This window comes from Periplaneta americana, chromosome 11, assembly GCF_040183065.1.
Source record: "Periplaneta americana isolate PAMFEO1 chromosome 11, P.americana_PAMFEO1_priV1, whole genome shotgun sequence".
Taxonomy (NCBI): Eukaryota; Metazoa; Arthropoda; class Insecta; order Blattodea; family Blattidae; genus Periplaneta; species Periplaneta americana.
In genome coordinates, this window is record NC_091127.1 from 6,044,245 (window position 1) to 6,060,312 (window position 16,068).

General features: G+C 35.4%; 1 protein-coding gene across 1 annotated transcript in view; it reads right to left on the reverse strand.

Moving 5' to 3' along the window:
* The window catches only part of LOC138708738 (uncharacterized), a 1,008,888-nt gene that overhangs the window by 733,683 nt on the left and 259,137 nt on the right, over positions 1-16,068 (reverse strand). The window lies entirely within an intron of this gene.

Genomic DNA, 16,068 nt, shown 5'->3' on the forward strand with positions numbered 1-16,068 from the left:
TATATGATTATGTCTCGTGACCAGAATATTGCACGAAATGGAAATATAAAAATTGGAAATTTATCTTTTGAAGAGGTGGAGAAGTTCAAATATCTGGGAGCAACAGTAACAAATATAAATGATACTCGGGAGGAAATTAAACACAGAATAAATATGGGAAATGCCTGTTATTATTCGATTGAGCTTTTATCATCCAGTCTGTTGTCAAAAAATCTGAAAGTTACAATTTATAAAACAGTTATATTACCGGTTGTTCTTTATGGTTGTGAAACTTGGACTCTCACTTTGAGAGAGGAACATAGGTTAAGGTTGTTTGAGAATAAGGTGCTTAGGAAAATATTTGGGGGTATGAAAGATGAAGTTACAGGAGAATAGAGAAAGTTACACAACACGGAACTGCACGCATTTTATTCTTCACCTGGCATAATTAGGAACTTTAAATCCAGACGTTTGAGATGGGCAGGGCATGTAGCACGTATGGGCGAATCCAGAAATGCATATAGAGTGTTAGTTGAGAGGCCGGAGGGAAAAAGACCTTTAGGGATGCCGAGACGTAGATGGCAAGATAATATTAAAATGGTATTTGAGGGAGGTGAGATATGATGATAGAGAATGGACTGCTCAGGATAGGGACCAATGGCGGGCTTATGTGAGGGCGGCAATGAACCTCCGGGTTCCTTAAAACCAGTTACTTACTAAGTCTGTTATTTAACGACTCTGTATCAACTACTAGGTTATTTAGCGTCGGTGAGATTGATGATAGCGAGATGATATTTGGAGAGATGAGGCCGAGGATTCGCCAGAGATTACCTGGCATTCACATTACAGTTGGAGGAATTCTCGGAAAAAAACCCAACCAGTTAATCAGCCCAAGCTGGGATCGAACCCGCGCCCGAACGCAACTTCAGACCGGCAGGCAAGCGCCATAACCGACTGAGGCAAGCCGGTAGCTCCTACATTTCATTATGTTTATATTGATTGAACTTAAAACGTTGAGCATGCGCCGTGCGGAACATGTGAGCAGAGCTGCTAATATATTAGAGTCACAGTCTACTATATACAGTCGCGAAGCTTGAGGTGATTTTTTGCAAATCTCGTGATAAAGCGCTCCAAGCGGTTAGCAACTAGAAACAATAGACTGTCCACGGTCGACTTTGGACTGTGTCGTATTTCCATCGAGTGCTAGCTCGTTGCTTATTTCACATTGATGCTTGTGAAATGTTCGTTATTGGTTGTAATGAAAATGTTAATGGCTAAAATACAATAATAATTGGAATAATAATATTTTACTACAGACGTAGAAAAATTAAGTTTGTTTTAATGAAATTTCTTGATCACGTTTTATTTTCAATTCTGGTGGGATTATTATTGCTTAGGCCTATTTTTTTCAAAGGATATGTTTTTAATTATAGCTGTTAATTTTGTTGTTATTTTTATTTGTTACTTTACTAGAGACGTAGAAAAAGTCTGTTACAATAAAATTTATTGATCACGTTTTATTTCCAATTCTGGTGTGATTATTATTGCTTAACCTCATCCCACTTTGTTAATTACGTAAGCCTACACTACAAGTACCGGTACACGTAAGGTACTCCATTAATTCATATTTCCATTATTATTGTTGTAAAGGGGAAATGCAAATTAATATTTATTGGTTTCATAGTTAATTATCGCTATAATCTTGAATGAGTGAAGCGATTATAGTAAATTTCAGTTCGTTTTGCACAAACAAAAATAATATTAACCTATTTCTTGCAGGTATCTTCGAGTTTATGGTGGAATTTAATATACTTCATTAAAATAATAAATTAACTTTATGCATTTAATATTTCAATAATGGAAGGAAGGTGTTAATTTTGCCAAAAGAACACAACGAAAATGTAACATATTTTGTCGTCTACTAGGAGAGAGATCTGCGATGATGAGGCGATAGTAGCGATCCTAGTGGTGGGCAACTACCCATGTTTGCATTTTTACTACATATTGAGCTTCGCGACTGTATATAGTAGACTGTGTTAGAGTCGTGCGGAGACAAAGAGGAAGGCAGAAAATAGGAAATACTTGAGAATGCTGCGTTTGCAGTGAAAGACCTGTCCTCGGGCAGAAGACAATGAGTGAATGCTTTCAGCAGGAGATCGCATAGTGAGTAATGCAACAAGGTATAACACAAGTGGAGGTAGCCCACATTGTACGCTGCAATCAAAGCGACGGTGACGTATCCCGAGTGGGACGAAGTTCCAACAGACACAAATGCCATAGCTATAGGTCTCGAATAGGTCGGCCACACAAAATAACCGCTACACAAGACCGATACATCGGTATTTACGCTCGGAGGAACCCTATTGCCACAGCAGCCTCCTTCCGAGGGGCTACAGCAGTCAATGTGCCCACTCAACCTGTTCGAAATTGACTCCACGATACAGGGCTACGTGCACGTAGGTAGACCATTGAAGATGTCCCGTCTCGTCAGTACCACAGAGCCTAGCGTGTGAGGCGGGGAAAAAGGTAGTAATAGATGGATTTATTGAGCAATATTAGACATACAGTTGTACTATATTAACATAATTTTCTCTTAAAACCCATGCACGGGTCTTCTGACCGTATGTGCTGTGTAAAACAAGTCCTACTTTGTAGGTTTCACCCCCTTCACCTATGGTTAGATCCAATCACTCTCCAAAAGAACACACTGATTACAATGAAAATGGCACAAACAAAACACAATTATACAGGGTTACTTAAAAGTCCCGCACCACCTAAATAACTTTTGAAGAATACGGTTCAGTGACATGAAACTTGGTATGTGGGACTAACCATATACAGACGTGGACAAATTATTAGTAAAATTGAAGATTTGTATTATATATCTTTACAAAATATGATTCTTCAATTCAGACTAATTGACATTTTTGCGTATTTCCAAATTATTAGTAAAATTGAAGATTTGTATTGTATATTTTTACAAAATATGATTCTTCAATTCAGACTAGTTGACATTTTTGCGTATTTCCAAATTATTAGTAAAATTGAAGATTTGTATTGTATATTTTTACAAAATATGATTCTTCAATTCAGACTAGTTGACATTTTTGCGTATTTCCAAATTATTAGTAAAATTGAAGATTTGTATTGCATATTTTTACAAAATATGATTCTTCAATTCAGACTAGTTGACATTTTTGCGTATTTCCAAATTATTAGTAAAACTGAAGATTTGTATTGTACATTTTTACAAAATATAATTCTTCAATTCAGACTAGTTGACATTTTTGCGTATTTCCAAATTATTAGTAAAATTGAAGATTTGTATTGCATATTTTTACAAAATATGATTCTTCAATTCAGACTAGTTGACATTTTTGCGTATTTCCAAATTATTAGTAAAATTGAAGATTTGTATTGCATATTTTTACAAAATATGATTCTTCAATTCAGACTAGTTGACATTTTTGCGTATTTCCAAATTATTAGTAAAATTGAAGATTTGTATTGTATATTTTTAGAAAATTTGACTCTGCAATTTGGACTACATTTGATATTTTTGCATATTTACAAATTATTAGCAAAACTGAAGATTTTTATTATATATTTTTACCAAATTCAACTCTTCAATTGGACTACAGTTCACATTTTGGATATTTCCAAATTATTAGCAAAACTGAAGATTTTTATTTAATATTTTTACAAAATTTGACTCTTCAATTTTCACTGCAATTGACATTTTTGCATATTTATAAAATTTTAGCAAAATTAAAGATTTTTATTATGTATTTTCACAAAATTTGGCTCTTCAATTTAAACTATAGTTGACATTTTTGCATATTTCTGTCTACTATAATGATGGAAATATGCAAAATTGTCAACTGTAGTCTAAATTGAAAAGTCAAATTTTGTAAACAGAATTATCATAAAAATCGTCAATTTTGATAATAATTTGTCCACGTCTGTACTAAGAACTCAATAATGGTACTACCGAGTTTTTTCTACTTCCGGTTTAAGCGAAGGTAAGTCCATCTCTCTTATTTTAAATGGAACACCCAATATATATTTTTTTTCTTTTTGAATAAAGCTCATTAAGAGCTTGATACTTCTATACAAATTCAGTGTTGCTAAGTCAAGAAAACAGAAAAGTGTATCGAATATTAAAATAATAAATTCATTACCTAAATAATTTTTGAAGCATACGATTCAGTGGTATGAAACTTAGTATGTGAGGATAACCATATGCTAAGAACTCAATAATGGCATTACCAAGTTTTTCTACTTCCGGTTTAACCGGAAGTAACTCCAACTCTCTTATTTTAAATAGAACACCCAATATGTTTTTTTTTAATAAAGCTCATTAAGAGCTTTTCAAAAAGTACCCACACTTGATACTTCTGTACAAATTCAGTGTTGCTAAATAAAAATGGAAGTGGTGCAAGATATTCCTAAAGCCTGGTTAAATCATTCCTTAAATGGTTTCTATGATCGAGTGACACATTGTAAAGCAGCTGAGGGCTACCAATTTGAACACATAATTTAGAAGGTGAGCTAGCTCTGTTTTGTTTTTGTTAAGGAAGGAGTATTTTATTATTTTAATATTCGATACACTTTTCTGTTTTCTTGACTTAGCAACACTGAATTTGTACAGAAGTATCGAGTGTGGGTACTTTTTGAAAAGCTCTTAATGAGCACTATTCAAAAATTAAAAAATATATATATTGGGTGTTCCACTTAAAATAAAAGAGTTGGACTTACTTCCGGTTAAACCGGAAGTAGAAAAAACTCGGTAATACCATTATCGAGTTCTTAGTATATGGTTATTCCCACATACCAAGTTTCATATCACTGAACCGTATGCTTCAAAAGTTATTTAGGTGGTGCGGGACTTTTAACTAACCTTGTATAATACTACTGGGTTCAAAAAGTTCCCGGAATTTTACTACCATTTTTCGTATTAATATATAACAAAGGATATTATACATTTCTTTTGTTGGTAACATTCATGATGTCATTTCCTTAAAGTTTGTTGATAATGGCGATTGTTGGTTTTGAGTTGTAGGCAATTGTTTATCATAGTGTTTTGTTTGTTCGTCGCATTTTGTAATTATGTCCACAGAGCAACGTACAAACATCAAGTTCTGTGTTTTGTTACACAAAACTTCTGCAGAGACATTAATATTATTGGAAGAAGCATATGACGAAGGAAGCAGCAATGAAAAAAATCAAGTGTATGCCTGGCATAAACGCTTTTCTGGTGGCCGCGATAGCATCAAAGATGACGTACGCAGCGGCCGACCAACACTGCAACAAATGAAGCAATCGCTCAGCGTGTGCGTAATGTTGTGAGGGACGACCGACGTAAAACCATAAAAGAGATAGCAGCAGAGGTCGGAATATCAGTCGGAAGTGTACACAATGTTCTTCACAAGCATCTCAACATGTATTACGTGTCTCAGAAGTTAGTTCCGAAAATGTTGTCGGCAGAACAGAAAGAAACAAGAATGACTCTTGCTGGGGACATGATCAGTATGGCTGATGAAGATGATGATTTCTTAAACAAAATTATTGCTGGTGATGAAACTTGATGCTACTTGTACGACCCAGTCCCTAAACGACAGTCATCTGAGTGGAAATCGAAAACATCTCCTCGGAAGCAAAAATTTCCTAGGGACACTTCCAAAGGCAAAGTTATGTTGGAAGTTTTCTTCGACTCTCAGGGTCTCATCCACCATGAGTTCATCCAGAAGGTCGTACTGTAACGAAAGAATTGTACGTAGAAATCCTCCGTCGCCTCCGGGACGCAGTGAGAAGGAAACGTCCGGAAAAGTGGGTAGAAAATAACTGGTTCCTTATGCATGACAATGCACCTGCTCATCGCGCAATTATTGTAAAGAATTTTCTTGCCAGGCACAACATAACTGCTTTGGATCATCCACCATACTCTCCTGATCTCTCACCACTTGATTACTTTCTGTTTCCCCGTCTGAAAAGTCATCTGAAAGGACGGAGATTCAATGCTGAAGAGGTTATCGCAAACGCGACGAGAGCACTAAGACGGATTTCACAAAATGGCTTCCAGGTCTGCTTCCAGGAACTCTACACGCGTTGGCAAAAGTGTGTTGTTGCGGAAGGCAACTATTTTGAAGGGATTGGTGTAGAATAGTGTTGAAGGTACGTTGTTTCTATGATACTAGCAAATTCCGGGAACTTTTTGAACCTAGTATGTATATCCTAACATATAGAGGATTTAACATTAAGAAAAAAGCATTGAGCATATGATACTATTCCATCAGATGACCAGTTGCCATAGAAACGCCTACCTACAGTATAGCTTGTACAATGTATTAAGCCTTGCCCATAAAACCATTGCTTCTTTCTTAACGCGGTATGCTCTATAAACAGGCATAAAATGTATAATTGAGTATCCCTTCCTCAGTTCGCATCATAAACTTCAACAGCTGCAATTCTAATCTGTCTCGCCTTCAAGAGAAACAATCCAGTCTTTTGTTTCCATTCTCTATTCCCCATGAGGTCAAGACAGCAAGCGAACTCCTATTCTGACTTAGCATCGAGGGTGGTAGATATACAATGTGTGTCCAGGAGTCCTTTTCTCTGCACAGTGAACAAAGGCGCTCTCCTTTTTCGTTGGCAATTTTATTACCCTTCCATGCCCCCAATCTTAGCCACGCTAAACCTGCTCTGCTGTCCTTGTTACAAGAATTTATGTAGTCACACCTCCCGCAGTTAAGCATGAGATCTGATTGTAAATGTAGTGAGAACTTTTCCGAACATTGGAGCTCAATCTCTCGCCTCTCGATATCAATTAAACGCATCTTCACATTACGTCATATATTCCTCCTGTCATTCTCTTCTTTTGCCCACACCCATTCCACTCCTATATGATGCAGCCCTCTCTGCAGTTTACAAACCCACCCTTTTTCCCATCCCTTTCTTTGCTGAACTTTGTAGAAAATGGTGTAAATGCATTCATTAGATTAACGTTTATAATATTATAATTTGTAATTTTGTATTGTTTACGATCATTAACACTTAATCTCAGGACTTTATAAAACTCTATTTCAACGTTATTTAGACAAAAAAAATCGTTGTGTACACTAAGAATCGAACTTGCACTCTTCTACACAACACGCAGAAGTCTTAGCGTCTGAGCTATTGAAACGACACGAAAGCTTTCCTTTCTGTGCGGAGTGTCGATCTAGTCATGAAGGTCCAATGTCGATTTTTTATTTTATTGGGTTATTTTACGACGCTGTATCAACATCTAGGTTATTTAGCGTCTGAATGAAATGAAGGTCATAATGCCGTGAAATGAGTCCGAGGTCCAGCAGCGAAAGTTACCCAGCATTTGCTCGTATTGGGTTGAGGGAAAACCCCGGAAAAAACCTCAACCAGGTAACTTGCCCCGACCGGGAATCGAACCCGGTCCACCTGGTTTCGCGGCCAGACGCGCTGACCGTTAGGTGTGGACCCAATGTCGATTTAAGTACACGATTTATGTATATATTTGTCTATTATTTACGTAATATTACCATATTTTTTGCAGTTTTTGAAGTGAATTTCGTAACGATGCTAGTAACAAACAAAACAGCCTGAATTTAAGTAACTCAATATTCGTTATCTTGTGTATCAGTGCTCTGGTCTCCGATCATGCGCAGTGTCTTACATCTGAGAATTAGAAATATTCAATCGTTTAATTCTTTTCCAGGGAAACTGTACATTCAATACTTTGCTTAGTTCGCAGTTCATCACTGAAGGGACAGAGGTTCATCTCCGATCACACCCTGTGAGATTTGTGATGGTCGTAATCTCTGTGGAACAGGTTTTCATCGAGTACTTTGATTTCTCACGCCAGTCTCAATCCACTATGGATTTATTGTCCATCATCAACCCCTCATGTGAAAATGGCCTCTGTAGTTCAAAATGGACGCTACACAATGGATTACTATTGCCATCACATCAGAGGCGACTCCTCAGGGCAGGCAGGGTAGGCTAAGCCTACCTCAACACATTTAGAAAAACCTAAAAGTGGATATTTATTAACTACCCCAACACATTTGGAAAACCTTATATAATTATATACTCTTGTCTAGGTGCTTAGAAATTCTTCAATTAACTATGAATGGGATTTTTTGAGGGTTAGTTGGACGTTGCTTACTACTGGCAGTTCGATTTATCCGACAAGAATACACTGGACAGATCACGATGCGTCAGAAGGTAGGCAGAAGCGAAGTTAGCCGACCTTCCGCGTAACTTCAAAGCTGGCCCTGGAGTAAGCATTAAAAGAGATCGCTATTCTAAATGCTTTCTTAGCGCATGCGTTCTATGCTTAAGCCAGCGCGCTAGAATCCTGCCTGCCCTAACGAAAACCCACGAGCATTATCGAACACCTACGATTTGCGAAATTTCTGTTTGAAAGTTTCACGAGTTGGAACGTAGATTGTTACGAGTAGTATAACAGTTTTTAAACAGTATGTTTTAAAAGATGTTTTTTTAACAGTGTATTTTAGAAAATGTGATTTTTGCAAGTACGTACTGTATATTAATGTTACGTATATTTGGTGATTTATAGTTAATGTAAGTGATAACAATAATATTATATTATGACTGATATAATAAGTAAACTGTTACGTTGTCCGTTTTCGCGTCGTAATGACATTGAAAAGAGAAGTATTTTGGACAATGGACGACCCACTCCTGCATTAAGCTCTATTGTTCATAAAGTCAGTGCTAAAGGTGCAAGAAAATTTAATCCTTCATGGTATGAAACACTATGAAATGGAAATATAAAAATTGGAGATTTATCTTTAGATAAGGCGGAAAAATTCAAATATCTTGGAGCAACAGTAACAAATATAAATTATACTCGGGAGGAAATTAAACACAGAATAAATATGGGAAATGCCTGTTATTATTCGATTGAGAAGCTTTTGTCATCCAGTCGGCTGTCCAAAAATCTGAAAGTTAGAATTTATAAAACAGTTATATTACCGGTTGTTCTGTATGGTAGTGAAACTTGGACTCTCACTTTGAGAGAGGAACATAGGTTAAGGGTGTTTGAGAATAAGGTTCTTAGGAAAATATTTGGGGCTAAGAGGGATGAAGTTACAGGAGAATGAAGAAAGTTACACAACGCAGAACTGCACGCATTGTATTTTTCACCTGACATAATTAGGAACATTAAATCCAGACGTTTGAAATGGGCAGGGTATGTAGCACGTATGGGCGAATCCAGAAATGCATATAGTATGTTAGTCGGGAGGCCGGAGGAAAAAAGACATTTGGGGAGGTCGAGACGTAGATGGGGGGATAATATTAAAATGGATTTTAGGGAGGTGGGATATGATGATAGAGACTGGATTAATCTTGCACAGTGTAGGGACCGATGGCGGGCTTACGTGAGGGCGGCAATGAACCTGCGGATTCTTTAAAAGCCATTTGTAAGTAAGTAAGTATGGTATGAAACACATAAATGGCTAACAGGAAGTGAAGTTAAAGCTAAGCTGTAGGTGGTCACGTTTGTTATTGTAATCTAAAGAAGGTACTTGGAATCAGATCATATTTGTAACTCGGTAAGTCTAAAGAGACTTGAAAAGAATTTGAATCCAATTTCGGAAATGTTGTCTGAAGACAAGGGTTGCAAGACAACAGTATAACAATAAACTAGAAAAAAAACCCGACAAATTATGAGACGGCTCATTGATGTAACAGTATTGTTATGTAAGCAAGAGTTAAGTTTTCGGGGGGCATGATGAAAGCGAGCTGTCATTGAATCGCGGGAATTACATAAAAATGTTCTGTAAATTTTGCCTACCCTGGACATTTGACTACGAGCCGCCACTGCATCACATACATTATACAAGCAGCGAGATGGCTTTTTCGCAATGAATTATGGCCTGAAGCAACGTTTGTGCATATTGTCCTAAATTAAACAGAGATGTTTTTAAAACTCTTTAGGACAAAATTTTGCGAATGAAATCCAGTTTACGTCCCATTTAAATATTCAAGGATTGGCTGACATTATTAAAAATCAATATCAACTTTCAGGAATTGAATTCTTTGGCCGTTTTCTCTCTCACATTAGAGATATGCCAGAAAATAAACTATGAAATGTTTGTCCTCAGGGATTCAACTGTCACAAAACTCTAATACATAAATAATCGCTGTTATAATTCGTATCGTACTCGGAATGACAATAATCGATTATTGAGCGACTGTTTTTACACTACAGTTAACAAACAACATTGTCATCTGAACTCCAAGAGCATGCCACATCCATCCCAGAAACTTCAACGTGTTCATAATGCGTGTGTTCGTTTCATTTGTAATGTCCGCTACTACGATCACATTTCGCCTTCTTTCGATAAATTATTGTGGCTCAGGTTAAATGAGAGGAGAAAGTTACATTCCCTTTCTCTCTTATACCGAATTTTGCACACCTCTACTCCCTCTTACTTATCTGTCCGATTCCACAGTCTTTCTCGGTATCTTAACTTAAATACTCGGTCACCATATGATAACACGCTAGAAATACCACTGCACACATCATCTCTTTATTCTTCATCTTTCACTGTTGCTACTTCTCGTCACTGGAATTCTCTGCCGCCTGAAGTCAAGGGTTGCCGAACTTTAATTTCCTTTAAATGTAAATTAGAAAAATATCTTATTATGAGTTGCTAGACCTAACGCGTTGCAAATATTTAATGGAATGTGTTCCACTGTATTTATTTTCATTTTTATTTATTTTTTATTGTTATTATCTAAATCGTGTTTATTTATCACTTAACGCCAATATGTATCCCACTGTGTTGTCTTTTATTATTAATCTATTTTTTGTGTACATTTTATTCAATTGTCGGTTTCTGGTTTGATTATGTAAATCCTACTTAATTGTAATCTAATACTAAAATGTATACTAATGTGTTTATTTTTATTTTCACTGTGTACATTTTTTTATTGAATTATCGGCTTCTGTTTTTATGTGATTCGTATTTGATTCTAACAACATTAATATGTATTCCACTATGTTTACTTTTACTTTATGAGGTAAATTTTATGTAACTACCTCTTTTGATCTCATTACGTACCTAAATTGTATCAGTATGTAATTACCAAAGCTCGGAACTTGGGGACTTGTGTGTCGTGTGCATGAGTAAGGTTACAGGTACAGCGTACACAAAGCTCACGCTGCAAGTGCTCAGGGACAGTCGTGTGCACTAAGAAAGTGGCCACAACTAATGACAGGAAGACGGACCAAGAAACTGTTATGTCGAAGCCAATGACATTCAGAGAATTAAAGGTAAACGGTCTGTTTGAGAACATAGAAAATACGTGTTATTTCGAATGGGTATTATAGAAGTTTGAAAATACATTTTGTTTTAAATTTAAGATACAGAATTTCGTGGAGAATTCGGAGGAGATACATAATTTTTTTTCGAATGGAGAGTTTATAGTTTGTAAGTTGTGCCACACACTAACTAGAGGCTGGAAACGAAATTCATTGAAAGGTATTGCAGTCCCTGAAATTGTACAAAAGCCTGTCCATAGCCATGGATAGAAACGTAGAGGGGCTTGCCCTAGTAGTGACACACTAATTGAAAACAATTTTCGAGAAAAATTTCTCAGAGATCAGCTTGCAACTGCTGAAAATCGAACAGAAAACAGTAACAGTGAAAACATTCAGTATTTTAAGTCTGCTACCGAAAAATCTTCGAATGTAGATAGTCATGCACTGTAATAAAATGTACACTGCAGAATAGTAAATTTGATATATTTCTTATGTTTATTTTTATTATATATATGCTACGAAATTACGTGTTTCAACCTACCATAATATTATCAATATGTTGTTGCAGCCAGAAACCACTTTTGTAGCAGACCTGACAGTACCTCCGTGCTGGAAGCGGGAGTTTGTTGACATTGAAGTCCGGTCGCTTAGTCACGTGCAAAGACACAAGTCCCCAAATTCCGAGCTTTGGTAATTACTTAATTCCGATCCAGTTTTATGTTCAACTATGTAAGCAAGTTTTAATCCTGGTTGAGTGTAAGAGAAGGCCTTACGGCCTTAACTCTGCCAGGTTAAATAAAGCCATTATTATTATTATTATTATTATTATTATTATTATTATTATTATTATTATTATCTTCCTTATTCTCTGCTACATGGCCTGCTTTCAGGCTGTTGGAAAGCTTAAAAATGACACAACATGAGAGGGATTTCCTCACGTTTAATAGTACATTTATTGGTAAATTGCAACTAAAACAAAACTAAAGAAATGTTGAAACTTTTACTTGACAAAAACTCCATTTCTTTACATTCTTGCTCTAACCATTACAGAAGAAATATTGTCTTATAAAATTGATATATAGATTCTTTTACTGAAGGGAGGTAGGGGAGAAGTGGGTACAGTGAGACAGGGAGAACTGTGAGACATTTTTTATTAGATGGTAAATTTTGATGTTGAGATGTTTGTAACAGTGGAGTTGTATGTTGCATGAGTAAAGTAACAGTATTTTCATACTCGATTTGATTCTAGTTATAAAGGTGAGTGATGAAAAAATAATTCGTAATTTTTCACTCTAGAAGTAAAAATTTGGTTTGTGTTTAATGAAGGTTATATTGGATATACAAATGAGATATATAAATATGAATGTTTTGTTACCTAATACTATGGTATTTGAGGTTATGTTTGGCAAAGTTTCGTCTTTCTTGTTTTAATTTTGAAGTGATGGCGTCATTTTTAAACGAACTATGCGTAAAGGGAACAGTGAGACATGCCATTGAAGGGTACACTGAGACGTCTCACTGTTCCCATGTACCAATGATTTGCAAAAATAAACTGTAATTATATTACATTTAGCGGTAACTAACATTAAAAATGAACATACTAGTAACCAATTTAGGAATTATAGCTTAAAATAAGGGATACATTACATTTTAATGGTTTTTAAATAAAAAAATTATTCACAAAACTTAAGAAAATATTAAAAAATAATAAAGAATCAAATAAAATTCTTTGTTGTCACCAAAAATGCATTTTATTTTTTCGCAAAAGTTTGAAAAGTCATGGAAAATTCACTTTTCCAAATGTTCCAGATGTTTCAATGGTTTTGAAGTCAGCATCAAAATGATTCTAAATAAGTCTACAGAACATGTCAAAATAAAGAGACAGCAAGCTTTCCTTCCTTTTGAAATAAATGTAAATCATTTCAATGTCCGTTAATAGACACTGTGGTGTCTCACTGTACCCTCCTGAATGGGAACAGTAAGACATTTACATTTTTTTTTACAAACACGCAATGTATATTATGTCTTTTATCTATTAATATTTCTGTTTATGTATTATTATACTCCATGTTTAATATATATTTCTATTGCACTTGATTTTTAAAATATTTCAAATTTCACTTGCATACATATGTCTTAATATTTTGTATCTCACTGTACCCGCTACTCCCCTACTTCCCTTTCCATCAATATTGACCCAATCGTTCCTCTCTTCTGGGAGGTAAGAAAGTGGGCGTATCCCTCATGTATTCTTATTTCACTTAGGCTATATCGTGAATGTTGGTTTCCCCATGTTTACATTGGTACCATGCTACCATGGTAACCGTGTAGTTATGAACAAACATGGCTGACCAGTATCCGTTTACTATCGAACAAAGATTAGTGAGCCTGGTTTGGCTTCATGAAAGACGTGCTATCTACCGGAGCATGCATTCACAAAACATTGTTTTTGGGGTAAAGAAAACCCATTCTTTTATGAGAAAGTGGAGAGAAAACCACCCCACGTCATGGTGGGGGCTGGACTGAATACAACACGCATTTTCAGCCCTTTCTTCTTTCAAACCTTCGTTTGTTTATTTCATGGCCTACTCTATATGAATACACATATTTATTTTCTGATACATTATTATCGTAACATTTGAAAGAACAATAGCATTTACAAGAAGGTATTCATCATTTATGCTGAGTGAAACTCCTATTTGTATGTAAAATTGAATGGAGATTTCAAGTATGTAAAATTTAATATAGGGTGTAATTTAAAAAAGTATTATTTTTGCCACACTCTGTAAATGAATCAATGCTTTTGTGAGATCAAAGCCATAACTTTTAGTTAGATATCTCCAACAATTTTTGTTTTGGAATTTTTTCATAAAATGAATATATAAAGAATTATTATCAATAAACGAATGTATGGGTTCATAATTACAAAAATAATTTTATTTCTAGCTTTCATAAAAGAAGTTATACCTAGGCCTAAAAACAGTGGTGTGCTAAATTATTTCCAAAGTTGTTTTCATTAAATTATTTTAAAAAAGTGTATTGCATTAAATTTGTGAGGCTGTATACCTAACAATGTGAAGATTTTGAGGTCCATAGCACTCTGTTTTTCTTTCAATAAACTAGAAAATACGATAAAGGCAATTTTGAAATATAAATATATCAGAAGATAAAAATTCTACGGAAAGCCTCATTCCTAGCTTAGTAATCAGAGCTTTGGCTTATGTCGACCATGGACTCGAGTTGAAATTCGGAGATGTCAGGGTAGTATTTTTGGTGGACAAAGTCAAAATTATGAGAGTTTTCTCGAGATTCTGCTATTTTTTTCCTCTTCATTCGACCAACATTTTAGTATTAGTAGTATTTATTTATTTAACCTGGTAGAGATAAGGCCGTCAGGCCTTCTCTGCCCCTCTACCAGGGGATTACAACTATAATATGAACAATAAAATTACAATTAGTATTAATTTACAATTACAATTACAATAAAAATCATAGTACGAAAATATTACATGAATAATTAAAGCTAGATAATTTATCATAGAAAAACGAAGAATATTTTATATTTACTGAATTACAAATTAAACCTAAAATAACAAAATTTTATAGTGATGAAATTACTGGATATTGAAATATTTTGTGATAGATTAAAGAAACTATTTACAAGAAATCAATTACTGACCAAGTGCCTAGTAAGTTTTCGTTTGAATTCAATTTTATTTCGACAGTCCCTGATGCTAGCAGGTAGCGAATTCCAGTATCTTGGCAGGGCTATTGTGAAAGAGGATGAGTATGAGGAGGTGCGATGGGATGGTATTGTTAGTATTGTTTCATGACGAGAGCGTGTGTTCAGATTGTGGTGGGAAGAAAGGTAAGTGAAGCGAGACGACAGGTACGAAGGAATAGAAGAGTTCAATTGCCCTATCATTATCATCTCCATTTTGAAAAAAAAAAAAAAAAAACATGGTATCACTTGTACTTGTGCTGTGTCGAATCGGCCGCCCACCATAGTGGGTGCACTCGCGGTTTTTCTAAAGATTGGAAGATAGGCAATGATGGTGGATTGTAGACGACTCAAAGAGGCAAGGTAGCCCCCTTTTCAGGTTTTACCCTTCTCTCGATGAGTACTTGTCTCAACGTAAGCAGATACGTGAGGTACGGCAGACCACTACCAGGGATATAGTGCACGAATTTGATGGCTGGAGAGTAACACTTGTTGCAGCAGACAGTAGAGAAACAACGCATTCCATAATTGGTACACATAAAGCATATTTGGGTTCAAGTGTTTAGGGTTGTTTCTTGTTTCGCTAGATGAAAAACTCTAGAGAAACTGATATTTGAATTGATCGAAACCTAAATCTTGGAACGCAAGAAATGAGGAAAGGAGTAAGAAAAATGGGGGAGAGATTAAAGGTGAAAATATACAGAAGAAAATAGACAGAAAAAGAATCTTATGAAGAAGAAGAAGAAGAAGAAGGAGAGCAGTGAGAAGAAAAATGAGGAAAAGAAAGGCTAAAAGAAGAAAGAATAACATAGAAGAAAGAACAGCTGAAGTAAAAGAAACAAGAGAAGAGGAAAGCGTGACAACTTGAAGTATAAGAAGATGGAAAATGGGAAAAAAGAAACTCGAGAAAGGAAAAAAGAGAAGATACTAGAAACGTTAAAAAGAAATAAATGGCACAAAAACGAAGATGAAGAAAAATAAGAAGAAGCTGTAGAGAAAACATAGCTAAAAGAGGAAATGATAAGTTGAAGAAAAAATGACTACGGAAAATAAAGGATCT